The sequence below is a fragment of the Leptonychotes weddellii genome, chromosome 11, assembly GCF_054177405.1.
Source record: "Leptonychotes weddellii isolate Sample4059 chromosome 11, ASM5417740v2, whole genome shotgun sequence".
Taxonomy (NCBI): domain Eukaryota; kingdom Metazoa; phylum Chordata; class Mammalia; order Carnivora; family Phocidae; genus Leptonychotes; species Leptonychotes weddellii.
Window position 1 is genome coordinate 51,956,660 of NC_138379.1, and position 26,439 is coordinate 51,983,098.

General features: G+C 45.8%; 1 protein-coding gene across 12 annotated transcripts in view; it reads right to left on the reverse strand.

Annotated features, from left to right (window-relative positions):
• The window catches only part of TENM4 (teneurin transmembrane protein 4), a 711,025-nt gene that overhangs the window by 415,072 nt on the left and 269,514 nt on the right, over positions 1 to 26,439 (reverse strand). For 2 of the 12 annotated variants that reach the window (XM_081798926.1, XM_081798925.1), the window contains one exon: positions 12,425 to 12,521. The exons of the other annotated variants lie outside the window; for them this stretch is intronic. The gene's annotated coding sequence lies outside the window, so the exon portion shown is untranslated. The remainder of the gene's footprint in view (positions 1 to 12,424; positions 12,522 to 26,439) is intronic. 12 annotated transcript variants of the gene reach the window in all.

Here is a 26,439-nt window from a genome sequence, read left to right on the forward strand (position 1 = left end):
ACATCCCAGACAAACATATGCCAGCATTTGTTAAATGCTAGTCTTTTTGATGGTGGCCATTCTAGGTGTGAGGTGATATTGCATTGTGATTTTAATCTGCATTCCCCCGATGACTAGTGATGTTGAGCATCTTTTCATGTACCTGTTGGCCTTTCATATATCTTCTTTGGAGAAATGTCTGTTAAGGTCCTTTGCCCATTTTGCAAATGGGTTATTTGCGGTTTTTCTGCTACTGAATTATATAATTTCTTTATATATTTTGGATACTAGCCCCTTATCAGAATATACAGCTTGTGACTATCTTTTCCCATTCTGTAGATTGTCTTTGTTGATGGTTTCTCTTGCTATGCAGAAGCCTTTTAATTTGTTGTAGTGCTACTTGTTTATTTTTTATTTCATCGTGTGTGTTTTAGGTGTCCTATCCAAAAAGGCATTACCAAGACCCACGTCAAAGAGCTTTTCCCCTATGTTTTCTTCGAGGAGTTTCATAGTTTCAGGTCATACATTTAGGTCTTTAATCCATTTCAAGTTACTTTTTGTGAGTGGTGTAAGGGATGGGTCCAGGTTCATTCTATTACATGTGAATATCCTATTATCCCAGCACCAGTGAAGAGACCAGTCTTTTCTCTATTGAGTGTTCATGGCTCCCTTGTAAAATATTAGTTGTCCATATATGTTTGGGTTTATTTCTGGGCTCTCAACTCTGTTCCATTGGTCTTTTTGTCTGTTTTTATGCCAATAACATACCGTTTTGATACTATAACTTTGTAGTATATCTTGAAGTCAGGAACTGTGATGCCAGCTGCTTTGTTCTTTCTCAGGATTTATTTGGCTATTCAGGATCTTTTGTGGTTCCATATAAATTTTTAGGGGTGCTTTTTCTACTTCTGTAAAAAATACCATTGGAATTATGATACGGGGATTGCACTGAATCTGTAGATGGCTTTGGGTAGTTTGAACATTTTAACAATATCAATCTTCCTATCCATGGACACAGGATACCTTTCCATTTGTTTGTGTCTTTGATTTCTTTCATCAGTGTCTTGTAGTTTTCAGAGTACAGATCTTTTACCTCTTTAAGTTAAATGTATTCCTAAGTATTTTATTGTTTTTGAAGCTATTGTCAATGGGATTGATTGCTCTAAGTCTCTTACAGAAAATTTGTCGTTAGTATATAGAAACAATACTGATTTTTGTATGTTAATTTTGTATCCTGAAACTTCACTGAATTCATCAATTAGATCTCACAGGCTGTTTTGTTTGTTTGGTGGTTGGTAGAGTCTTCATAAAGGAGTTTCTCTATATAAAATCAAATCATCTGCAAATAGAAACAATTGTATTTCTTCCTTTGCAGTTCTGATATTTTTATTTCTTTTTCTTGCCTGATTGCTTTAGCTAGGCCTTTAAGTACCATATTGAATAAGAGTGGTAAAATTGGGCACCCTTGTCTTGTTCCTTACCGTAGAGGAAAATCTTCCAATCTTTCACCATTAAGTATGATGTTATCTGTGGGCTTGCCATATATGGTCTTTATTATGTTGAGATATGTTCCTTCTATGCCTAGTTTGTTTTAATCATGAATGAATATCGTATTTCATCAAATGCTTTCTCTGCATCTGTTGAGATGATCATGATTCTTTCATTCTATTATGTGATGTATCACATTAATTGATTTATGTATGTTGAACCATCCTTGCATCCCTGGGATAAATCCCCCTTCATCATGGTATATAATCCTTTTAATGTGCTTCTGGATTTGCTTTTTTTATTGAGAATGTTATATATTTATTGGGGATATTGGCCTGTAGTTTTCTTTTCCAAGAATGTCCTTTTCTGGTTTTGGTATCAGGATAATGCTGGTCTTGATAAGTTTCGGAGTGTTCCCTCCTCTGACTTTTTGCAAGAGTTTGAGAAGGACTGGTGTTAACTCTTCTTTAAAACTTCTGGTAAAATTCACCAGTGAAGCCATCTGGTTCTGGGCTTTTTGTTGTTGTTGTTGTTGTTGGGAGATTTCTGATTACTGATCAATCTCCTTACTTATGATTGGTCTTTTCAAATTTTCTATTTCTACCTGATTCAGTCTTGGTAAGTTGTATGTTTCTAAGAATTTTTCCATTTCTTCTAGATTGTCCAGTTTGTTGGCATATAGTTGCTCACAGCAGCCTCTTAAGATCCTCTGAATTTCTGTGGTAGTAGTTATAATGTCTCCTTTTTCATTGATAATTTTTATGATTTGGGTCCTTTTTCTTTTTTCCTTGGTTAGTCTAGCTAAGGGTTTGCCAATTTTGTTTATCTTTTCAATGAACCAACTTGTAGTTCAGCTAATCTTTTCTCTTGCTTTTGTGTTATGTATTTCATTGATTTCTACTCTGATCTTTATTATTTCCTTTCTTCGCTAACTTTAGGCTCAGTTTGTTTTTCTTTTTCTAGCTCCTTAAGTGTGAAGGTAGGCTCCTTATTTGGGATCTTTCTTGCTTCTTAACATAGGCGTTTATTGCTATGAACTTCCCTCTTAGAATTGTTTTTGCTCTATCCCATTCTACTTTCCATCTCTATGATTAGATTATTCTAGGTACCTTATATAAGTGTATCATACAGTATGTGTTCTTTTGTGACTGGCTTATTTCACTTAGCATAATGTCCCCAAGGTTCATCCACATTGTGGCATGTGTCAGAATTTCCTTCCTTTTTTAAGGCTGATACTCCATCATATGTGCACACCACCTTGTTTATTTATTCATCCATTGATGGACACTTGGGTTGCTTTTACCTCTTGGCTATTGTGAGTAATGCTGCTATGAACATGTGCATACAAATAACTCTTCAAGTCCCTGCTTTCAATTTTGGGGGGTATATACCCAGAAGTGGAATTGCATTATCATATGGTAATTCGATTTTAAATTTTTTGAGGAATCATCACATTGCTTTCCATAGTGCCTGCGCCATTTTACATAGTCCCTTTTGGAGAATTATGAGTGACTAAGCAACAGGCACAAGGCCACACAGATTAGGAAGTGACAGTCAGATACTGATGTGGGTCCAACGTGCCCTCATCCTACAGAGTAGCATTTCCCAAAGTTAGGGTTCAGCCAGGAATATCAGAATCCTCCAGCGTACTTATTGAGCATATAGATTCCTGGGCCCCAGGTCTGGGGAAATAAAATCACCAGGGAGAGGGCCCAGAGTTTATATTTTCAAAACAACAAACAAACAAACTCTTGGGTGTTTCTGGTGGGCAGCCAGGTTTGATAACCACTATTTCTTATTGTGATAATCATCGTAATTGTTGTCCTTGTCATTATCAAAATGTCCTCATTAACCCTTCTTTACCCACATCAGCTTACTGATTTATAAACATCTGGAAACAGTGGGAATGTAAGGGGTCCCAGGAAATCTCAACCCTGGGTTTGCTCTCTGAGCAACTGAGGGCTTTCAAAGGGTGACACATTTAGCATTCTCATCAACAAGGAATTGGCCAGGTGCCTGCCTGCCCAGGCCTTTCTTAGATTCCTGACTAACACTCATTAAGCAGTTCAAGCCAACGTGTTCCTAAGTTAAGTGTGTGTAGAGGCAGGCTATTGGCATTTTAATCTTATTAGTGAACCGAAGCCCTAAGATGCAGGAGCCACAGCAACTGCTTACACCTACTGGGTAAAAGTCTTCACACCCTTAGACCAGCTACCTGTCCTTCTGCCATCTCTCACCATTGGCTCCAGCTTTGCACCCTCTCCTGGGCCTTGAGCAAAAGACTCTGGGAAACTAGAGCTTGATGACTTGCAGGGTGCTGGCTGCAGATAGCTGAATAACCGGGTCAGATGGCCAGGGTGCCTACATCCCAGAAGAGACACTGAGTTATCTATCCCAGCCTGCTTTGTTGAGCTGGCACCAGGCCATGGGCACTGCTCCCTGAATTCAACTGTCTGTGTCCCCCTCCCCCGTCAATATTCTTGATAGGAGCCAGACAAGGCTATGGGGCCTTGGGAAAGGAGTATCCATAGGCAAGCTTCCCAGCATAGAGCCCTCATTGTTGGAGGAGAAAGGCATGGAAGAGGCAGAGGGAGAGCTTATCTTTTGTCAATGCTGGACAGCTGAAAGGACTCCAGTGAAAAATGATCTTGCAAACTAAAAAACAGGGGAATATGCAAACTAGGTAACTCTGACTATCATTTTCCCTGGGACAGAAATAGCCGGGACTTTCTCTGCAAATGTTTATAGACACACACATAAACATTAACACACATATACACTTACAATGTTCAAAGTAAATCAAGAGGCCAATGTGAAACAGCCTCATCTACCCATTCATTCAACCATTTATCCATCCATCCATCCATCCATCCATCCAACCATCCACCCATCCATCCGTCCATCGGTCCATCCATCCAGTTACTTGTTTATTCAAATATTAACTTAGTGCCTACCACGAGCATGAGCTACGCTGGAGGAAACAGCAATAATCCAGATCAGAGTTTTCTAATTGGGGGATATTTTTTACTGGAACATCCAGGCTCACCACACATTGTCTATAACTGATTCAATGTCTTGTACAACATATGTAGGGGCTGTTATGACAAATACACATTAAGTTCAGACATTATGGAATCCACGGCAGCTTTCTGTCTTATATGTGTCTCAGCCAGTGAAAGCTAAGTGTATATAAATCCTAGCCACTGAGAGATCTGGACATGCTCCAGCCAAATGGAAGTGCAGAACGCTAATACATGGTTTCATGAATGGAGATGATCACAACCATAACCACAATAACTAATTAAATATGTTACCATGTGTTGGGCATTATTCTAAGTGCTTTACTTGTTAATCCCACAACAAATCTGAGGTAGACACGACCATTACCCCATTTTGCAGATGATCAAACTGACCATGGAGAGCTTCCAGAACTTGTCCATGGTCCCAGAGCATTAAGGATGGATCTGGGATTTAAACTTAGGAAGTACAGCTACAGAGTCAGTCCTAGAGAAGAACTACTTTTTACTTTCCCTATAGAAAAATCAAAAATAAAATTCTAATGCGTATGGGAGTTTATCTACCCTTTATGGGTAGCTTCTGGGTTGGTGATAGGTGGGGAGTTCAGGGTCCTGCCTATCTTGTCTCCTTTCTTCCCACAGTGGCCTTGAGATTCCTCTGGGAAATTTGACGAGGTGATCATTAACCCCTTTTCAACTGTAGTTAAGAAAAAGAAAGGAGGGGGACCTGGTGGCTCAGTCGTTAAGCGTCTGCCTTCGGCTCAGGTCATGATCCCAGGGTCCTGGGACCGAGCCCCGCATCGGGCTCCCTGCTCAGCGGGAAGCCTGCTTCTCCCTCTCCCATTCCCCCTGCTTGTGTTCCCTCTCTCACTGTCTCTCTCTCTCTCTCTCAAATAAATAAATAAATAAATAAATAAATAAATAAATAAATAAATAAATAAAATCTTTAAAAAAAAAAAGGGAAGGAAAAGGGAGGGAGGAAGGGAGGGAGGAGAAAGGAAAGCATAGTCTTGTCTGTCACTAACTGGGAGGAGGTTTCTAGTTGTCGAGCATCATTACCAAGATGAACCTGGTCCCTATCCTCATGGACTTATAGTGCTGCAGAAAAGCCGGACAGGGACTGGTAATAAAAAGACTGAAAGGTGATTTAAAAAGCAGCGGACTTCATGGTAATGCAAAGCAGGGGTCCTGATTTAGTTTCATGATCAGAGAAGCTGGGGGGAGGGGTGGCGGCAGGGATTTGGGGGATGGGAGGAGGCGGCTGCTGGGCCTAGCTGATGTACAGTGATACAAGAGAGAAAGGGTTGGATTTGTGAAGTCTGGGAGATGGTGTCACTAGAACCCGGTGACAATTGGACATGGGGCCATGGCAGAGAGGGCGCTCTCAAGGATGACAACCTGGTTTCTGGCCACTAAACCAGGTGTGAAACTGAAAGTACGGGGGTATAAAGAAAAGATTCCCCTAGGGTCCATTACCAGAATTACACAGGTTCCAACATACACCCCGTGCCCACAGTCCACATGACTGTCCACCCTTCCCCAGGGAGACCAAGGCAGGAGAGACCTACTGTCACCACACCCCCTGAAAGGCATTAAGGCCAAGAGAACTGTACCACAGCCTACAAAAACATCTGTGGGCAGAAGTGATTCTGGACTGTACAGCAACTGCTTGCAGTAAATTAATAATAGATGTGCTGGACTTCTTCAGAAATATTTACCCAGCCAGAGCGGTTAAGCACTAATAACTGGGAATGGAACCTGAGCCTTACCTCAAACAGCCCTGACTATGGAAAATGAAGAAACGTCATCCTGGCCCTTCCCAATGCCCATGGGGTGGCGGGAGGGGAGAAATGTGCAGAATATCTCGTTCAGGAATGCGAGGATCTGCAGTGTGCTGGAAAGTGGAGAGGGAACTCAGCCAGAGGCCGTGGGAGGCACCAGCGGAAGCAGTCAGCAGCCCAGAGCTGCTAGTACTTAGGTGATGCTTACCACCTGTCAGGCTGTCCCAGGACCGTGACTCTATTAACACTTACTCCTGGGCACTATTTTTGGGTCCGTCTTACAGGGGAAGGGCTGAAACTCAGAAGAATTAAGGAACTGGCTGGGACGTGATGAAGCTGGGATTCAAACCCAGGCAGGCTGGCTCTAGAGTATGGGACCTGAAACTCCTTTGCCTTTGCTGCCTCCTGGTATCTTTTCCAAAACAGTCAAGAGAGAGGGACAGGGAAGAGGAAAGAGACCCTCCATCTAACTGCCAAGGCACACTTGTGTCCCCCGTCTCCAGCCCCTGCTGAGAACTCTGGATTCTTCCCATTAGCAAACACAGTAGCCATTCCTTCATTTATTAGTTATTTACCGAGTACTTGCTGAGGGTCTGAACCCCTGTGCTTGGCTCAGATGGGGCCTTATATAATGCACACAAAATCTCCCCCTCTGAAAAACTCTCCCTGTCCCCTCTCATGCAGAGAGAGCCCTTTTGTCCTTCTTCAGAGCTCCCAACCAGCCTTCAAGTCATTCTCTTGGATAGAATTTCCAAAAATAAGTTCTGAAAAACAGAAGGGTTGGAAGACACATGCAAAAGGTGTTCTGGACAAAAAATTTTGAGCAACATTACTCACTGCAGGACTTCTCAGAACCTTGAGTATGCTAGTGGCAATGAGATCTACCAGGAGCAACTCAGTATACAGCCCTTCTCAGATCACTCAAAAGGAAACCCTCCTCCTTTTCTTTCTAAACAACATTTTGTAGGACTGATATATCCTGGAACACAGTTTGGGACACTTTGCCATGGAATAGCAACTACTATGTCAAATTTATGTTTGGTTTTGACCCATCAGTCCACTGGCAGAATCTGCGAGGCTGGGAACTCTTCCTTACTCATCTCTCCACTTCCCGCCTTCAGCCAGCCCTAGATCAGAATAGGTCTCTGAAGGTTTTCTTTGAGGACGGCACAAGTGAGTGCTGCAGAACGCAGTTGTGGGACGCACGGGCATTCAGAGCTGCATCTGCCCGCACCTCTTCCTCTGTCTGCAAGGCTGCAGGCCTTTCTTGTCAGCACGAATCTCATGAATGGCTTCCTTTTCACTCCGGACACATCTTGTCATGGCACAGAGGCTCTTCACCACCTGGTCCCTATCCACCTCTTCTGGATCCTCTCCCACATTCCCCACACATATCCTCAATTTCAACTCCACAGAAGTGCAGGCAGTTTCGAGAGCACAACACCGCTCCTTTCAAGTGAGGTTCTCAGCTGCTGGCCTCTCCTCAGCAATCTGGCCTGTGCAGTTGCCCTTTCTCTAATCCGCAGCTCAGAGATCTTGGCTACTCTGAAAGCTCTTGAGGCCCCCTCTGGCTCCCCATCCCTGAGGCTGGGCCAGATGCCCCTCCTGGAGAGGATCTGGGCTATCCTAAGCCACACCCATCTCCCTGTGTGAGGTTCATGCTGGGCCTCTTAAAATCCACAAAACATCTCCCTCCTCTATGAAGCTCTGCCTGGCCAGGACCGGGCTGCATCCTGCCAGTCAGACACCCTCAGAGGCTGGGAAACCCCAGCCCTTCAGGAGAGGTCTGGTGAATGGACTCACCACTTCGTAACCAAAGAAAAGCACAAAGCCAGGACCGAAGCATGCTTTGTTGGACCCCCTTCTCCCAGTGTGTTTTCTTCACAGTTTTCCAACTTGTACAACCATAAAATAGCTTTGGCACCACAGTCACATTACACAAATGAAAACACGATGGAGCGCAGTGATGTTTCCGGAGCTCTGAGGGAAGCAGATCAGGCAGAAGAGGCAGGAAGGAGGCGGGAGGGAATTCGGGGAGCTGGAGCCAGGCCCCTGTAGAGGTGGCTGGGCCTCAGACTCTGCCCGTCTGTGGGTGGAAAAACAATCGCTCCCCTTGGACAGAAAGCACAGGACTGCGTCCCAGAGATGAAGGTGCCAGACGGAGCCTACTCAACGGAATGCGCCATTCCACCAATTGGCAGGGAAATGAGAGACACAGAATCAGCAGAAGGAGACCTAGCATCTTCTCAGCTCTGCTCTCCTCCTAGCTCTGCTCTTAATTCCCCTCTTGCCTGGGCCTCAGATTCCTCTTAAACCAGTGGCTCTCAAGATTTTGGGCTGTGACTCACAGTAAGAAATACAATGGACATCACAACCCAATGTAGACACACATACAGTACACACATGGAACTTAAGTTTTACTTATGCTTACCTTTACTACCTGGTATTTTCTATTCTTTTATGTTCATTTATAAATTGTGACTTGTAAATTCATTTTATAAATTTTTATTGAAGCATGATGTAAGAGAGCAGTGTGTACCCGTCATAAATGACGAGCCAGATAAATACTCACAATCAAAAACACCCACGTAGCCAGCCCTCAGATCAAGAGATGGAGCATTACCAGGACCTTGAAAACCCCCTCTTGCCTTTTCCCCTTTACCAACTCCTCCCCCAAGGGTAACCACTGTCCTGAGTTCCAATAGCCCAGATTAGTTTTGTCTGTTTTTGTACTTTATAGAGATGCAGAAAAGGTTCTTTTTTTTTTTTTTTTTAAGATTTTATTTATTTGAGAGAGAGAGCATGAGAGGGAGGAGGGTCAGAGGGAGAAGCAGACTCCCCGCTAAGCAGGGAGCCCGATGCGGGACTCGATCCCGGGACTCCAGGATCATGACCTGAGCCGAAGGCAGTCGCTTAACCAACTGAGCCACCCAGTCGCCCCGCAGAAAAGGTTCTTAATGCCTGCCTTTTTCTTTCCACATTATGTGTGGGAGGGTCATGGATGCTGCTGTGTACAATATTCCATTGTGTGGATACTCCACAGTTTATCCATTCCACTGGCCACGTTTTGTGGTGGACATGAGTGTGCATGCCCCGTGGCTGTGTACCCAGGAATGGAAGCACTGGTATGGAGATGTTCAGCTTTGATACTGCCTCTTTTCCAAAGTCACTATACTAAATTACACGTCAACCAGCCATGTAAAGTTCTAGTTGCTTCACATCTTTGCAACACTTGGTATTATGTATCTTCCTCATTTTAGTCATTCTTGTGCATTTACTGTAGTTGGTCACTGTGGGCCTCATTTGCAATTCTCTGAGAACTGATCATGTGTTCACATGCTTATTGGCTACTTGGATATCTCTGTTTGAGTCGTCTGCCTTTGTTCTATTAGGTTGCCTTTTCCTCACTGATTTGTAGGAGTTTCTTCTTTTTTCCCACTATAACTATTTTGGATACAAGAGCTTTGTTGAATATATATAAAGTACATATCTTCACTCACTCTATGGGTTACTGGGTTACTCTGTTTCATTTTAATACATGACAGTCTTGAACCACCAAATTAATTGCATGACCCACTAATGGGCCAGACAACATACAATTTGAAAAACCCCACAAAAGAGGACTATGCGGTCTTCCCTGGGTCTGGATACCCCCGAAAGGGGCACCTCTGACCAGTGGCACCCACGACAGCATCAGGCTGAAGCAGCACCCATGTGTGCAAGGTCGGTAGCTGTCTGGAGAACAAAAGCCATGTTGGCTATATTTAATTTCCAAGTTAAAGGAAAAATCCTTGTTCCAAGCCTTATAGGAGAACACAGTTCTCAGTTCTGAATTTAAGATTTGCCAGCCCCAAAACCAGGTGGAGGAAGGGGGCTCAGAAGGATGGCCGAGGTGTGGGACACCTCTGGAATTAGCCTTTCTGGGAGGGCTAGAGGGTGTGTTCCCCCATGTGGGCTCTCCATCCACTGACGGGCCTAGGACCTTGGGGGAGTGGCCTGGGGCCTTGGGGGCGTGGCCTGGGACCTTGGGGGTGTGGCCCTGTGGAATCCAAGATACCTCAGGAAGTTCCTTTAATCCAACAGGTCAAAATAACTTTCCCTAAACTGATAAACTCCATGAACCCCGGCAGAAGGGCACTCATACATCCTGGGCACTCGCCCAGTGTGAAGGGTAAATTCTACACTGACTCTCATCCCCTCAGAGACCTGTCCACAGACTTCAAGCTCCATGAAGGCAGAGATGGGCACTTTTGTTAAAAGTGGCCAAGGTCACCCAGCTGGGCAGTTACAGAGTGATGCCACAGCCCGAGTTTTCATTCCTATGTTATTCTCCTTCCAGGCAGCTGGTCACTGTGTAGCACGGTGACCACACCTACAGCGTTCAGAGATTCTCTCTCTCTCTCACACACAGCCGCATGCACGAGCAGACACACAGGCACATGTGTGGGGACACACAGACATTTACACGCAGTTATGTTCACATGCTGTTCTACTCAAGAAATCTGTGGGCTGGACTCTACTGGTTCATTCCACACTCTGCTTGTCGGAGTTTTACCCTCTTGATTTCCAAAAGTATTGAAAATCCCAGAATGTATAAGTAATACAAAATATGTGTAGAGCACTTAACAGTTTGTAAAGCCTTTTGAAACTCTGAACACACATCACTGTTTGAGGATTCTCAAGGTTCCCCAGGTCTAGTGGGGGGTCTAAGGACCCTCCTGGGGACAGCAGTCTTTGTTGTCCAAGACCGAGGTGGTGGCAACAGCCAGAGGTTGGCAGAATTGGTGTAGTTCCTCAGACCCACCTTAAAAGTTTCCCTTTTGATGATATATTCCAGAGCAACCAATCCTTCCAATTCCGAGTTTGAATTTCATAAACTTCCCAGAGTTAAGCTTGTGTCCACATGAATATTTACGGGATGTGGACACTTCCCCCCTATCCCTAATCATGCTCACATATTCTGTCCTATTAGAGTTCTTACCACCTCTTGTCCTCCTTCCAGCTAAAAGTAAGTGGCTCCTTCACTACTTATAATATGAATAGGGACTAGCATTTACTGAACACTTCCTACATGCCAGGTAACAACTGCTTTATGTACCTTATCCCAGCACACCTCACACAGATTCTGTGCCACATGCATTAATATCCTTATTTCACAAATGAGGAAATGGATGCTCAGAGAGGACAAGCTTATGGGTTACAAAGTCAGTAAGTGATAGGACTGGGATTGGACCCAGGTCCCACTGATCCCCCAGTCCTGGCCCACTCCAGTGCCTGGGACAGTGAGAAGCAGCCACCTCCTGACTCCAAGTCAACAGAAATATCCATATGGAGGTGGACAACATCTTAGAACCTCTTATCCTACCTTCCTTGTGTTCTCTGAGCTCAGAGAGATGAAGGGACTTTGCTAAGAGCACAGCAAGAACAGAACTAGGCCTGCAACCCAAATCTGGTCTTGGGTTTCTTTCTCTTCAGTTCTCATGGATCTCCCAGGACAAAGGACACTAATTGAGCTCTGTCTGTGTTCTAGGCATGCCTTTTTTTTTTTTTTTTTTTAAGGAGACATTTACAGGATTGGAAAGAAGGAGACCAGGGCAGGAACTGCTCTTGAAACTGGATTATTATTGAAGGAACAAAGAATAAGAAAAGATCTCAAGGTGAAACATTACCTTTGTCTTCAACCATTTTTAGGACTGTCTAGTCAAGAAGGAGAAGAAGGCTTGGCATTGTGAGGAAAAGTGGATTTCAAATCCAGATTATGGAAGAATTCTATAAAAATCTTAAATGTGGGGAAATACCAAGTTCCTCTTCAGTCCCTGGAGGTTTCCAAGCATGGGCCAAATATCTATAATCTCTATCTATCTATCTATCTATCTATCTATCTACCTATCATATATCAAATGGCCCATGGCTCTAAGGCCCTTTCATCTCTAAGATGCCATAAGCTTTTGAAAGGTACTAAAATCTTATAGAGAAGGCAAGCAATAATCTTGTACTCCGTGCTCATTGTTCTTAGGGGAAAAAAGGTATTATAAAATAAGTAGAGATAAAGTCTTCCTATTAACGCATATTTAAGAGGTAGAGAAAAAAATCACCCATAACATTAATTTAGATCATGAATACTCTCTGAAGTGAAAAAAAAAAAAAAACACAACTCACTTTTCTTTAAATCTTCTTAAAAGGGTCTAAGAATAGTCCTTCAAATAATCCTTCAAGTATGCAATTTTAATTTGGACACATGGTAATTTCAGTCTACCTGTTGAAAGAGACAAGAGAGAAATCAGTCATTTTTTATGAGGATGCTGTTCTGACAAGCAGCAGAGAAGATTCAGGCAGCTTGGGGAGCAGGGGTGCGGGGTGGGGGGTGGGCAGTGGCCACAGCAGCAGTGGAGGCTTTGGCCCCAGGCCCAAGACTGGTTTTTGAACCCTCAGAGGAAAGGCAACTAAGGTAGTGATCACGGTGCCTGGCACATAGCAAATGCTCAATAAATACTTAATGACTCAATGAGTAAAAGGATACATGAATAAATGAGTGGAATTTATCATTAACCTTTGATGCAGGGGATTTACCCTACAGGCTCATCTCTTCGACTCTTAGGGAGAAACAGAATTTCCAGGCACAGGGCATATTATGGAAAATAGCACACAGAAAGGTTCATGGTATAGTGGAGAGAGAGAGGGCTTTGGAGCCAGCCATGTCTATATTCAAATCCTGTCTTTACCACTTATAACTGTGTAACCCTGGGCTATCTCATTTATTTATGTTTACTATTGTTATTAGATTGGAAACTTAGCCCATTCATTAATTTTCAGCCCTTCTTCTTCCCTAATACAAGCATTTTGAGGTCATAAATTTCCCTTAAGTACTGCCTTGGCTATCTTCCACAGCTTTGATATTTAATATTTCTTTTACCATTCACTTACAAGTATTTTAAAATTTCTACTATCATTTCTTCTTTGCCCTATGAGGGAGTTAGAAGTGCTTTTGTAAATCTTCCTCTCTCTATCTATATATTTTGAACTCACCTTTCTGTTATCGACTTCCAGCTTAATTGTACAGTGCTGGGAGGATGTGAGCTGTAGGATACTGATTCCTTAAAATTTATTGAGATGCATTTTATAGAACCTAGGATGTAGCCAATTGTTGTGAATGTTCCATGTGTGTTTGGAAAGAATGTGTATTCCCCAGTTGTTGGGTGCTATCCCGGGCTAGTTTATTTTTTAACCTTCACACACACTCATTTCCTTATCTGTAAATGGGTATGCATGCAATCCACGTTGAGTTCACTCCTGTCGTTTAGAATGACATTGACCTAGAGGCTGTGCAGATGAAAATGGAGAGAGCACATGAGAAAGAGAGCTGGATGTACTATTTCTTGCTTATAACACTATTAATAATGATACCCTAGAGTTACAGAGCATTTGAAGTTTCCAAACGATGACCACATCTGCCATTTGGCTTCTTACTCTCGTCAGACCTGTGAGGTGTCCCCCGGGCAGGTGGAGGTGAGGACCAACATAGAGAAGGGACACATACCAGTTGGTGTGGTTACTTGCTCGGTCCTCCACGCCAGCCCCGCGGGATCCCTCCTTGTTTCCTGCCCCCACCCCCCCTCACACTTGCTCAGTGCAATCTCAGATCCACCCTTGTTACCACCCTTCCTGCCCACATCGTTTCTCACCTGCCTGCTCCATTCCAAGGGAGTTATTAAATCCCTACTGTTTTAAAAAGACAACTACAAGAAGTAAGTCCAGACAAGATCTTCTTGGCAGATATGATGCCCAAATGGAGCTGAAGATAAGTGTTGGGTCGTGGGTGCCAGAATATCAGAATCTTGAAGGGGGACACTAGTGTTTAAATCTATCAGATGGAGGCTTGGGTTTAGAAAGGTAGAGAAACACTGTGCTGAGTTCAAATAACCTTCATCCAACAAAGCCTCTCCCATGACCTTGTCCCATCCCACTGCAAGTTCTCTTTCTCCTTCCAGAGAGAATTCCCAAGAGTCATCTAAACTACTACTTCCTCTACCCCACAAATCACCATCTCCAGAATGTACTTAGAATCATAATGATGTTATCACTGCAAATTCCAGACACTTCTCCACCTGTGGGGGCCTCTTCGCATCCTCCACCAGCGGGATCACCATCTCCTCTGGAAACCCTCCTGCTTCCCCTTTTTCCTCTAAGGACCTTCTCTGTCTCTTTTGCTGCTGCTTCTTTCTCTGCCTCATCCTTAAATGTAAGAGTAAAGAGCCCCCTCTTCTCTCTCTCCTTAAATTCTGTGGTTTGAACCACAATTTTCATAATTTAATGAGAGTTGTTTCAATAAAATAAGAACCATAAACTACCATGTATTAAGTGCATATTAAGTGTATGCCAATCACTGTATTAGACGTTACTTTATTGCATTTAATCTTCACAACAACCAACTGAGGAAGGTATTATTCATATTCCTATTTTACAGATGTGAAAGGAGAAGCTAAGAAAAGAAGTGGAATTTGCCCAAGATTCCTCAGCATCACTAGATGCGGGGGCGCTGGGATTCAAACCACCACCTGTCTAATTCAAAGCCTGTGCTCTCCACCTCTACATTTACTCACCCTACCCTCCTCTACCCTGGTCTCTGCCATTTGCCATTCTCCCACCATGTCATGCATTCCACACTTCCATTTTTGCTGCTCTTGAAATGGAAGACCTTTGGGGCGCCTGGGTGGCTCAGTCGTTAAGCGTCTGCCTTCAGCTCAGGTCATGATCCCAGGGTCCTGGGATCGAGCCCCACATCGGGCTCCCTGCTCAGCGGGAAGCCTGCTTCTCCCTCTCCCACTCCCCCTGCTTGTGTTCCCTCTCTCGTTGTGTCTCTCTCTTCAAATAAATAAATAAAATCTAAAAAAAAAAAAAAGAAAAGAAAAGAAATGGAAGACCTTTATCCACACTGTGTGCTGAAGAAATTCTGTTTATTGTTCCAGGCCGAGCTGCAGTGTCCCGCTTTTCCCATAAAGCTACCCACAAGCCTAGCCAGTTTAATTGCTGTGGCGCTCTGCAATGGTACCATCCATCTGACCACACACCCAACCATCCGCCCAAGAACATAAATACCATCCATCTGACCACACATCCAACCATCCACCCAAGAACATAAATAAAGATCGTTTATCCAGAAGTCTAGATACTAGAAGCATCCAAACAAAGAAATTGTTCCAAAGGATTTTTTATGCTCACCCTCTGAAAAAATATACTTATGTCACAACTGGAGAAAAATTGCTGGAAGTCACGGTGTATGGGAAGGAATGTGCTCTGCTAGGCATCTGTGAATGCTAACGAGTCAGGGACAGCCATCCCTGTGATGTGGCCAGGGTAGTTTCCAAGGTTACAAACCAGGTCTGCCAATTTCCCTTACCCAACCCCCACATTTCTAAATTCAATTTCTACGTCAAGCCCAGCTCACATACCTCTTCATCCTCGAAGCCTCCCCTGATTCTCCTCCCCCAACAAGCAAAAATATGTCTGGGATATCTCTGACGGCACTCAGCTACTTTATCATCTGTGGCTAATACTGCAGTTCGAAAGGCAATTTGACATATTTATGTCATGCTTTACCTTCCCTTCTGGTCTTTTTTGGAGCTAGGAGTCCCATCCACTTCACCTTTGTGATGTTTTCTGAATCAAGCCCAGTGCCTGGCACACAGAGGTTCATGAGTGACTGATTGACCAAAACAGGACGACATTGGCCTTGAATGGGGGAGGCTCTCCAAAAATCACTCATGTGCAAGCACCCAGCAGTGTTTTATATACAAAACAGGGGCTAAATAAACATAAAATCCTTCCTCTCTTCACCCTCCAAGAACAGCAGGACCATGCATCCCCTGAGCCCAAGGCTTCTGAAGGCCTGTGTTCTGTGGTTCACAGACATGTTGGGGTGGTGGCTTTTGGCATTCTCCAGGATGAATTAGGTAGGGAAGAACCATGTTTGGACACATTCTAGTTTCCACAGTCACAAAATGAGTTAGAGCTTGAAGACAGATAGGGTGGGCTCAAGGTCAGCAACTACACCCACGGGGTTTTCCGGAGGTGGGCCAGAGAGGTTAAATGACTCCATCCAAGTCACAGTGCAAGAAAGACTATGCGGATACATTTTCCCTGACCCCTCCTAGACTTGCAAATGAAGCCTCTAGGAAACTGAGTGCTTTCTGAATGGCTAAAAATAAACTCCCAGAAACTTCATCTAGATATATCAGGGCTGCAATTTACAGCGTCTAGAACTTCAGCATGGTATAATTAGCAAATGGATTACAATAATTTATTTTTGGTTTAAATGCTCGAATGAACACGACCTTCCAGTAGAATGGGAAAATAAGCAGCTGGGAGCCAGCCACATTCCTCTGCCCTCTTCGAATGCCACAATTTTAACACTGGCCAGCATCCATCTACCCACGTCTGTTGGATATGCCAAAGAAAGGATTTCAACTCTGAGCTCTGGGCTCCCTAGGAAGTATGACTTCTGGAATACGGCCCCCAAGAGGGTCCTTGCTCATTCTTCCAGTGACCAGGAAGGCATTCAAAATCAGCCCTCCAATGAGCAGGAAAACCCAAAGGCAAGGAAAAGTTTGTTGTGATGTCTCTGCACAGAGAGTAGTATCAACAGATGGGACCGAGAGAGACATTGTGATGAAGCTGAGAGAAGATTAAACGGGGATCACAGAAGACCTGTATTTGGGTTTTGTTTACTGTGTGCCGCGAATAATAACCACTTCAAGTCCCTTTCATAAAATGTTGATAAATAGGTAGTTACCTCACCAGATTATTATGAGAATTAAATGAAAAAAATGTATGAAAAGGATTTTGTAAGTAAGTGCTAGTGATTCTTCTTGGGTGGATAAATTTCCAAAGAAGCTCTTTCTGATGAGGAATTTTTTGGACCCAAGCACCACAGGACATTGTAGTAGCGAGCAGGTTGTTGGGCAGCAGAAAACCTGGAAAATTGTCTTCTTGAGTTTCCCTCTACAGAGTCCAGGCAGAGGCAAGTCCATTCGCTTTTTGCAAGATCTCCCGGCAGAGCATTCTAGAACTAGAAAACAGGATCCTCATCCTTGCTCTTCCAATTCCTCATGATCGTTCTGGAGGCACTTCAGTGATCTGACCTGGTAGGCTGGGACAAGAACCCCAAACTTGCCTGCTTTACCAGACTGGTCTCAGACCACAAAGAGCGGGTAGGAAAAGCTTTGGAAACTGTGCCAAACCCTAAAGGATATGTTACTCTATTCCAGCCCCTCAAGAGCTTCCTATTGCACTTCCCTAAACATTAAATTTCTACATTGTTTTCAACCCACACTGCTGACCCCAACTTCCGGCCCACCACCCCCTTGTTTCCTGAGTTCCATGCAAACCAGTCATCTTTGGGGCCATCACACTCCCGAAGCAAATGCCGCTTCCTCTTCTGGGAGTCAGCTGCTTCCGCCTCTCAGGCCGCGACAGCTTCCTCTACTCCACATTCTTCAGGGCACTTGTAATTATAACCTTACTTGAACCACTGTTTGATTAAGGTCTACTCCCCAAATGGGGCAGGACCCATTTTTGCCTCCCTCACCAGGATGTCCTCCGGGGATGTCTTCGGGGGCCAGGCACCCAGCGGCCAATCAAATAATCTGTGTCTGTTTTTTCATTGACGTATCCCCAGCATCCAGAGCAATGCGTGGCATGTAGCATGTGCTCAATATACTTCTTGGATGTAAAGGTTTGTTAGAGGGGTTATAGAGCATGGGGTTTTAAAATCATGGACTCTGGAGCCAGAATACTCAGTCCATTCCTGGCCACTCTACTCACAGCTGTATCACTCTGTGTTCACTTCTCTGTGCCCCAGTTTCTTCTTTTACCTCAAAAGGGATAATTATTGTGCCTACCTCCTAAGAGTTGTTGTGAGGATTAAATAATACATTTAAAGTTCTTGGAACAAAGCCAGGCAGGTGGTTGGTATAATGCAAGTAGCTATTCTTCTTGAGATCACTCCTCACCCACCTCTGCTGACTGAAGTCTCATCCCTTCTCTTTGTCGAAGCTGGTCAGCTTGGTCCTCTTCCTCGGCTCTCCTGCCTTTTCTCTGCACAGGGGACCCTTGCATATATTTATTTGCCACTGTGCTTAACTGTTATCTAAGAGAGTGGTGTTTCTCTGCAGAGAGATCACAACAGCACAGAGGAAGGGCTAGAGAGGCAAGCCAGAGGGGTACCTGCAACAGACAGCCAGGCAGAGGATCTGTGTAAATGCAGGGGGCACACAGCGGGGACTTCTTGAGGAACCCACTTAAAGCCTACTTGGAGCTTCTGCCTTGAAACCTGTTTCTGGGGGCAAAGCTTCCTGCCTTGAGTAGCTGGTTCATGGGCAAAAAAAAAAAAAGCCCTTTTTTTTTTTTGGCATGAAATAAATGGTTAGCCATTGAGATGTAAAATGCAGCTGTCACAGTCCATAGAACAACAGACAGGTTAATATGGGTGCTTAAGAATGCTATTTCCTCATATTAACCCCAGAGCAAGAGCAACCTATCCAGATAGATTCTGGAGTGCTTGCTCCGGAAACCTGCCAGTTTTTCTTCTAATAATATTTGATGTTTAAATAATAGTTGATGTTTGTTTCTAAGCAGAGTTCGCTGGCTTGCTTGCCTCCCTCCTTCCCTCCCTCCCTCCTTCCTACTCTAAGAATATCTTGGCCTTAGCTTTCTTCCTGAAATCTGGGCTACAAGCATGCAGATGTGCATCTGAGTCACATTTAGTTTCTGAACTTGCCTCTTGACTGGGTTCCTTGACTTCCATTACTTCCCTCCACCTGCCACCTCCCAGCCAACCCAGCCTACCCACAGGTTGCCTGCCAGGGGACTACTTGAACTTAAAAAAATATATGATTAAATGGTAAAAATGGTTGTAAGTTGGTCCCCGCAAGAGGTGAGCTTCAGGTGCGTGAAAAGTGTGAACAGCTGTGACTTGCCCTCCCAGCAGACACCAAGGCTGGCTCATGGCACTGCCCAGAAAGGCCGGCTGGTGGTCAATACACCGGCTCCAGAGTGACGGGGCCTGGGCTAAAGCAGGACTGCGCGGGACTGGCAGCTCGGGGAAGTGACTTCAGCGTGTGCCCTGCACGCTGACCGCTGTGGCCAAAGCTAGCACCCCAGCCCCGTTCACAGAGTCCTGTGGGGGGGGGGGTGAGGGTTATGGGCCAGGGGCTTGCCAGCACGGGAAACCGTAGTACTGCGCCCCCCCGCCCCCGCTTCGTTGTGGGTAATACACGCCAGATCGGGAAGTTGCGGAGTGGGGAGAGGTGAAGGGTGTGCCTTTGGCATCCTCAGAAGTCCCGAGCAGACCCTCAAGTGGGCCAGGCACTCTCAGGCCTCGGGCACCTGGTACACGCTGTGCCCTTTCTCTCTGTCCACAAACGTCTGAGTAATTCCGCCTGTCCTGGAAGATGCAGAAGGTCACCTCCTTCCAGAAGCCTCCCTCACCCTCTGACTAGGTTCGAAGCCCTGTCTTCTGAGCTTCATGGCCCCTGTGACTCCCACCCTTGTGAGATTATCTGCTTGTTTCGCTGTCTCCAATGAATATCTCCAGCGAATGCCTACCAGGGCAAGAGGCTTTGGGTACAAAGGACAAAAAAATAATCAATACATTAATTAATATATGCATCAACTCTCCACCTTGCTCCAGAAAGAATTGAAGGCAGCATAAACATGAAAAATGCCCCCAAGAAGCTTAGAGTCGGGCGAGGGGGAACGGCAGATAGATAAGCAGTTTAAAAAATATTACCTGACAGGAGTTGAGATAATGTGATCTGGTGGAGGGCCCCGGGTGGGGCGTGGGGGGTACCTTCTCCCTAGTCTCCCTTAGAACCTGGCGCAAAACCCGACATGGGGGATGCTCACTGAGTATTTGTGCAGTGAATGAGTTGGGGTAGGAAGGGAGGACATGAAGGGACCTTAGAGATCACTCATTTCAATGAGGAAAACAGTTAGTGGAGGTGCAAGAAACAGAATTTGGGCTCCTCGGACTTCAACTGAAGATGCAAATCCCACCGACTGAAATGCAGAAGGACAAACCACTTCTCCTCTCTGGGCCTCAGTTTTCTCACCCCTAAATAGAAGAAGAGGGTAGGGGTGGATCATTATAGAAGGCTGTTCCAGCATATAATCAGTTACCAAAAAAGGGCTGAGGAGTGATCAGGCCACCATTCATGTGATGTAGCCTTATCTGTCTTATTCTGTTACAAATTCAAGAACCTACTAACAGATAGCAACCTTCATCCATTTACCTAAAATACCTATACAGCTAACTGTGGGCCAGGTGCTGGCCTGGGCAAGCCTGCAGGGCACCCACAAACCCGACGTGCCCTGCACCTGCTCCCCTGTACAGATCTCTAAAGCCCTGGGCTTTGCTCAACAATCTGCTTTACAACTTGGAGCAAGCCCTGACCTCTCTGTACCTTCCACCTTCCTTCCCCCGCCCACCCCGGCTCCTTTGCTTTCTCTTTCTTTCACACCTCCATGCCTGCATGCATGCATCCAACAAACGCTTACTACTTCCTTCTAGGCATCCAGAGCCGTGCTCTCAGTGGTGTGCTGCAGGGGTGAATAAGACCTAGGACCTGCCTTCTGGAACTCAGCAGGACCCCTTCCTGCTAGCTAGCCATGCAGTTTTCAGAGCTATGGATTTCAAGGACATTCACTGTCCTTTCATCCCTCCATGAGTCTGCCCATGCTGTGTGTTTGCCTGGACTGTCTCAAACTTCGGACCCTCTTCCAAGGTCTAGTCCCCAGGCCACCTACCCTGTGACACCTTCTCTGACCTTCCCCTCTCTGAGGTCCTGCAGCCCCCGGCTTGCCACCATAATTACACTATAGCGTATGGTGGGTTTGTCTGTTGGCCCTGCTCCTTTGAACTCCAAGAGGCCCAGGGCCGTGTATTCTTGTCATTATATCCACAGCAGTGCACAGCCAGCAAGTGCCTGAGAAAGCATGGCTGAAATGAACTGAGAGATCAAAACTTTCTGAGCAGAACATTCTGACTAGTGCAGGCCCAGGGGAAAAGGTCAAAGGTGCTCATCTCAAGGCTTGTCCCATCAGCAAACCCAACAATAGCCTGCTCCACAGCTTCCCTATGATCTCAGAGGCTGTTCTCAGCTCACACTGGACCCAGGGACCCTGCCTCTTGCACCCTGGGCAGTTTGCACCTATATCCTTGGATGCCTCGTCTGGTCCCTCCTCAGGACTTCTCTGCAAATTTGCTGGGCAATGTGCATGACCCAAAGTAAGAAAATCTACCTTGGAATCATATCCACAAATACAAAATATCTATAGAACCTTAAGCTTTTCTGGCGGCACCGATTTTGGTAAGGTTCTTCTGGAAGGTAAGATTCATTTTTCCCCTACAAAGTATATTCACATCAGCCAAAGCACAGGAGGACATAGACACCCCCTGGGTACAGGAGAGCCAGGGTTTGAGCCTTGGTTCTGCTGTGCTAGCTATGAGCTAGCATGGATGACCTTGACCTTGGGCCTCCAGCTGGATCAGGCTCCAGTCCTGCCCCATAATTCCAGTCTTGCTGCCAATCCTGTCTGCCCAGAAGAGTAATTCAACTGCTGGCTCACTCGCACATCCACTCAATCACTTATTCCATTACTTTTCAGCTCTTCACTCATTCATTCATTCATTCATTCTTATTCACTTCCTTAAATTTTCACTTATTTACTCAAAACCACGTCGTCATTCATTCACTCAGTAACTTACTCATTCACTTATTCATTCATTCATTCATTTCTTCATTTACTCATCAACTCACTCACTCCTCCCTTCCTTCACTCACTCCCTCCACCCTGTACTCACTCACTTGGTCCCTCACCTCCTACCCTTGCCCCTCCCCATTCCCCAGCACAGCCTCCTGCCAGGAAGCACAGCCTCCATCCTGGCTGGGTCCATTAGTCCTTGCTCCCAGGACATTCTCTTCCATTTCAGCCTCCAGCTTGCTGAACGGTGCAGGCATGTGTCCTAGTGTGCAGAGGATACGCTTTCCACTCAAGAACAGATGTTCTTGTAATTACTGTTTTGACTTTCACCCTCTAATGCCAGAAAATTCTTTCCACAAACTCCTCCAGCATGCGGGAAGGCAACCACGCAGCATGGGCAGAACGTGCAGTGCCTGGGGGTTCAGATTCCAAGACACAGGAGATTCCTGGCAGCCAGAGCTATAGGGAATGTGGAGAGCCTCCCTACTCCAGGGTTTTGTAACCTGAAGGCCAGGGGTGAGCTGGGAGTGAGGGAGGCAGGCCTGGAGAGCAGCAGAATCTGCGAGCCAAGTTAAGGAGTACGAAAAGGAGTGGACCATCTCAAGAATATGAAGTCACGATTGGTGTGGGTTTGGGTTACTGTGATGACAGGTGACAGGGTCAATGGAAAATGTAGAGGTTTATTGGCATGAGACCAATGAGAAGACATTATTAGCAATGTCACGGCAGAAGATCAAAATCACAATTTGCTGACCACCTACCATGTGCCAGGGGCTTCCCATACTTCAGGCTAGCTGTCCTTCAATGATCAATCTCCCTGTCTTTCTTTTAGAAAATAGAATTCCCTGAGATTTAGCTGGTCATATGACCTCTTAGCCAAGACTAGATTTCCCAGATTCCCTTGCAGCAAGTTGTGACCAGCTGAGTTCTGGCCAAGGGGGGTGAGCGGAGGCGTTATACACAACTTCTTGGCTGCACTCTCAGAAGGAAGCTGGGTACCCTCCACTTCCTGTTTCACCACCTGCCGGTGAAAGCACGGCCCCCTCTAGTGAGCCATCTCTGTCTTTGGGATGTAGGGCATATCCTAGGGCATGGCGGGGCAGTAAGACAGAAGAAGCCTCAGTCCCTGCAGAACCTTGTGAAGCAGAACATCTCGATCCCCCCGCTGAGATTTTATGTGCAAGAGAAACAGGCATCTGTTAGGCTTTGGCCACTGTTGTTTTACTTCCCATTACAAAGCAGCCACGCCAGTACCTACTAAAATGGGAGGATCTTCTGCATCATATTTCCTTACGGAGCATCTGCCTTTAGAGGAGAACTTGTGGCTTCTCTTGCCCCCTCGCTTGATCCTCCCTGTCGCGGTTGAATACTGTCCCCCAAAGTCCATGTGTGCTGGGAACCTCAGAATGTGACCTCATTTGGAATCAGGGTCTTTGCAGATGTAGTTAAGGTAAAGATCTAGATAAGACCATATGGGATTAGGGTGGACCCTAAATCCAATGACAGTCCCTTGCAGAGGATGGAAAAGGACACCGTGAGGTGCAGGGGAGAATGCCATATGCCATACGAGGATGCAGCAGACTCTGGAGGGATACATGCCAGCGCAGAAGCCCTGTGGACGCGAGGAGAGAGGCATGGGATGATTCTCCCTCAGGGCCACCAGAAAGAACCAACCTTACTGACCTCACCTGCATTTGGGACTTTTAGTCTCTAGAACTGTGAGAGAATGCACTTCTGTTGTGTTAAGTCACTGAGGTTATGGCAATTTGTTGCAGCAGACCTAGGAAACCAACAGGTGCTCCGGGGACGTGGCAGCTATGGGACAGGCAGATTTGGAAGACGGAACTGGACCTGCCTCGCGTCCCCCGCCCCCTGCCCGCAATCCACCCAAATGGCCTATAGAAACAAACCTCTCTTTTCCACCAAGGAACAGATAGGCTGTCTAATTCTAGGGTGAACTAGGGGTTAGCAAGTGCCTCTGGCTACAGATCTAAAGTTGCACTGTGTGCTTTCCATTGTAATGGGTGCCGTGTACTGTTCAAGGTCATGGCCTCTGAAGCCAGGCCACCCAGCATTCCGTCCTGGTCGGCCATTCACTAGTTGTGTGATTTGGGGCAAATTAATGAAACTTTCAGTGCCTTGGTGCTTTCCTGTGTAAAATGGAGATAATAATAGTACCTACTTTATAGAATTATTGTGAGAATTAAATTATATTATGAGGTGCTCAGAAGAGAGCTTGACAAAGAGTAAGTGCACTCTAGCTAATGTTTGTACCTAACTTGTGCCGAGAAGGCCATGTATTTACTATTATCATTATGTGTCGATTCTTCTATGTTTCAATTCACTTGGAAGGTGGGCCAGAAGGTGGGGATTATCTTCTGCTCCCCAGAATCCCAACACTTACTACATTTATTTAGTCCTCATTAGCCTCTTTGCAGACGAGGCAATAAGTGTCCGAGAGCTGAAATGGCAAGCCCACAGGGAAAGATCTAGATGAGATGAGATCTGGAGCCCCTGCAGAGTCCTCCCCCATCCCCACCGGCTGCTCAGGCACCATCTGGTTAGGTCGTTGGGCTCCAGGCTCTGCCTGGTGGGCCCTGGAAGGTCTCCCTCCTAGCTTCGAGGTAGTCGGCCAGCGCCCCAGGGGGCCTCCCGGTGCTAGCAGTCCCAGTTGGCTGCTCAGCGGGCCAAGCCATGCAGTGTGGTCAAGTCACCGTGGGCCTGTGTGAGGATCCCGTGGTCCATGTTCGCACAAGACTAGATGACTCTTCAGCTCTGATGGGACGGTTTCTGTAGCGTGAGTTATGTGTCAGGAAAAGCGAGTTGAATTTGCAGGCACCAATGTGGCCCCTCTGCCTGGGGGCTCCTAGATCACATCCCCGGTGAACACAGCATGTTCAATCTTGAGAACCAACCTGCTTATCACACAGCCAAGCCCCTGTTTGTTGGGATGACGGAATTCCTCCTGGAATACCTCCAGCACAGATAGGCTGGGAGGAAAAGGGTGGGAGGGAAAAGGTAAGGGGCCATTTGTTGAGCACTTACTGTATGTAAAGCCTCTGTGCCAGGTGCTTTACCTAAACTGTCACATTCAATCCTCATCACAATCCTGTGCTATAAACCCATTTTAACGGATGTGGAAACTGAGGTTCAAAGAGCTAAAATCATGTGTCCAAGCCACAAAGCCAGGAAACACCAGAGGCACCCAGGTTTGCCTAACTTTGACAACACAGGAGAATCAGAATCAGAATCATACCTTCTTCACTCTGAATAGGGAGGGTCTTCTGGGTCCCGATCAGACCCAGAGGGGACTGGAGCCCGAGCAGGTTCTACTGGCTGGCGCTCCATGCACACCGCAGCCATGAATCCGCCGCAGAAGCGGTGGGCTGTGTTTGAATCCCCCCCGGGGCAGTGTTTGAATGGCCCTTTATACTCCGTGGAGGACCTCTGACAGACATAGGTCAAGAAGCGATCTCACTAAGAAAGGTCCCAGAGCAGGAAGTAGAGGTTATTTCTTCTTCCAGGCCTCATCAGCTCCATTTGTGGCAATGCCAAGGGGATGGAATATGCTCTGCTTTCTGAGAGGATTGTAAAGGCTAAGTCAGCCCCGTTTCCTGATGCCCCCTCTGTGTGCCGGCTGCCGTGTTAGGGGCAGGACCTTCAGAGAGGAATCAAATAGGGCCCTGCCCTTGAGAGATTTATGAGCAAGTGGGGATGAAACACCTGGAAGCATAAGAATGATGAAAAAGATGATAACTGACATTTATTGAGTATGTACTATTGGCTGTTCTAAATCTATCAGTGTTTATTATCTTATTTAGCCTTCACAAAACCCTACTATTTGTTCATTTAACTCATGAGCAAACTGTGGCCCAGAGAGGTTAGTTACTAGTAGATGGCAGAAGTGGGAATCAATCTCAGACCCTCTATTTCAATTCTATAGGCTGGCAGAGATTAATATGTCAAGAATGGAAAAGCCAGTTACATCTTCATAGAGGAGTTAATATCAGAGCAGGATTTTGAAGGCTGAATAGGAGTTTGCCAGGAAGAAAACAGAGAAGAGGGGCCAGGAGGTTCCAGACAGAAATGAAGTGAGAAAAGCATGAGCAGTGGTCGAGAGGCACCAAACGGAGTGGTGTGTGGAAGGAGCTCCAGGTAGTTAGTTCAGTATAGCTGGAACATAAAGCTGAGGAGTGGGGGATGGGACATGATTTCAGAAATGAGGCTGCACAAGGAAAAAGAACCAGCTCTTGGAAACTCGTGAATGTCAGGCCTAGAAGCTAGGATTCCCCTTGCCCCCGTGAAACAAACGCGAAGTTTATTTGTTTCTCGCAATAAGTAGCCTGGGAAAAGTAGTTCAGGCAGGCACAGCAGTTCAACGGTGTCATCAAGGCCCCAGGGTCCTTTACAGCTCT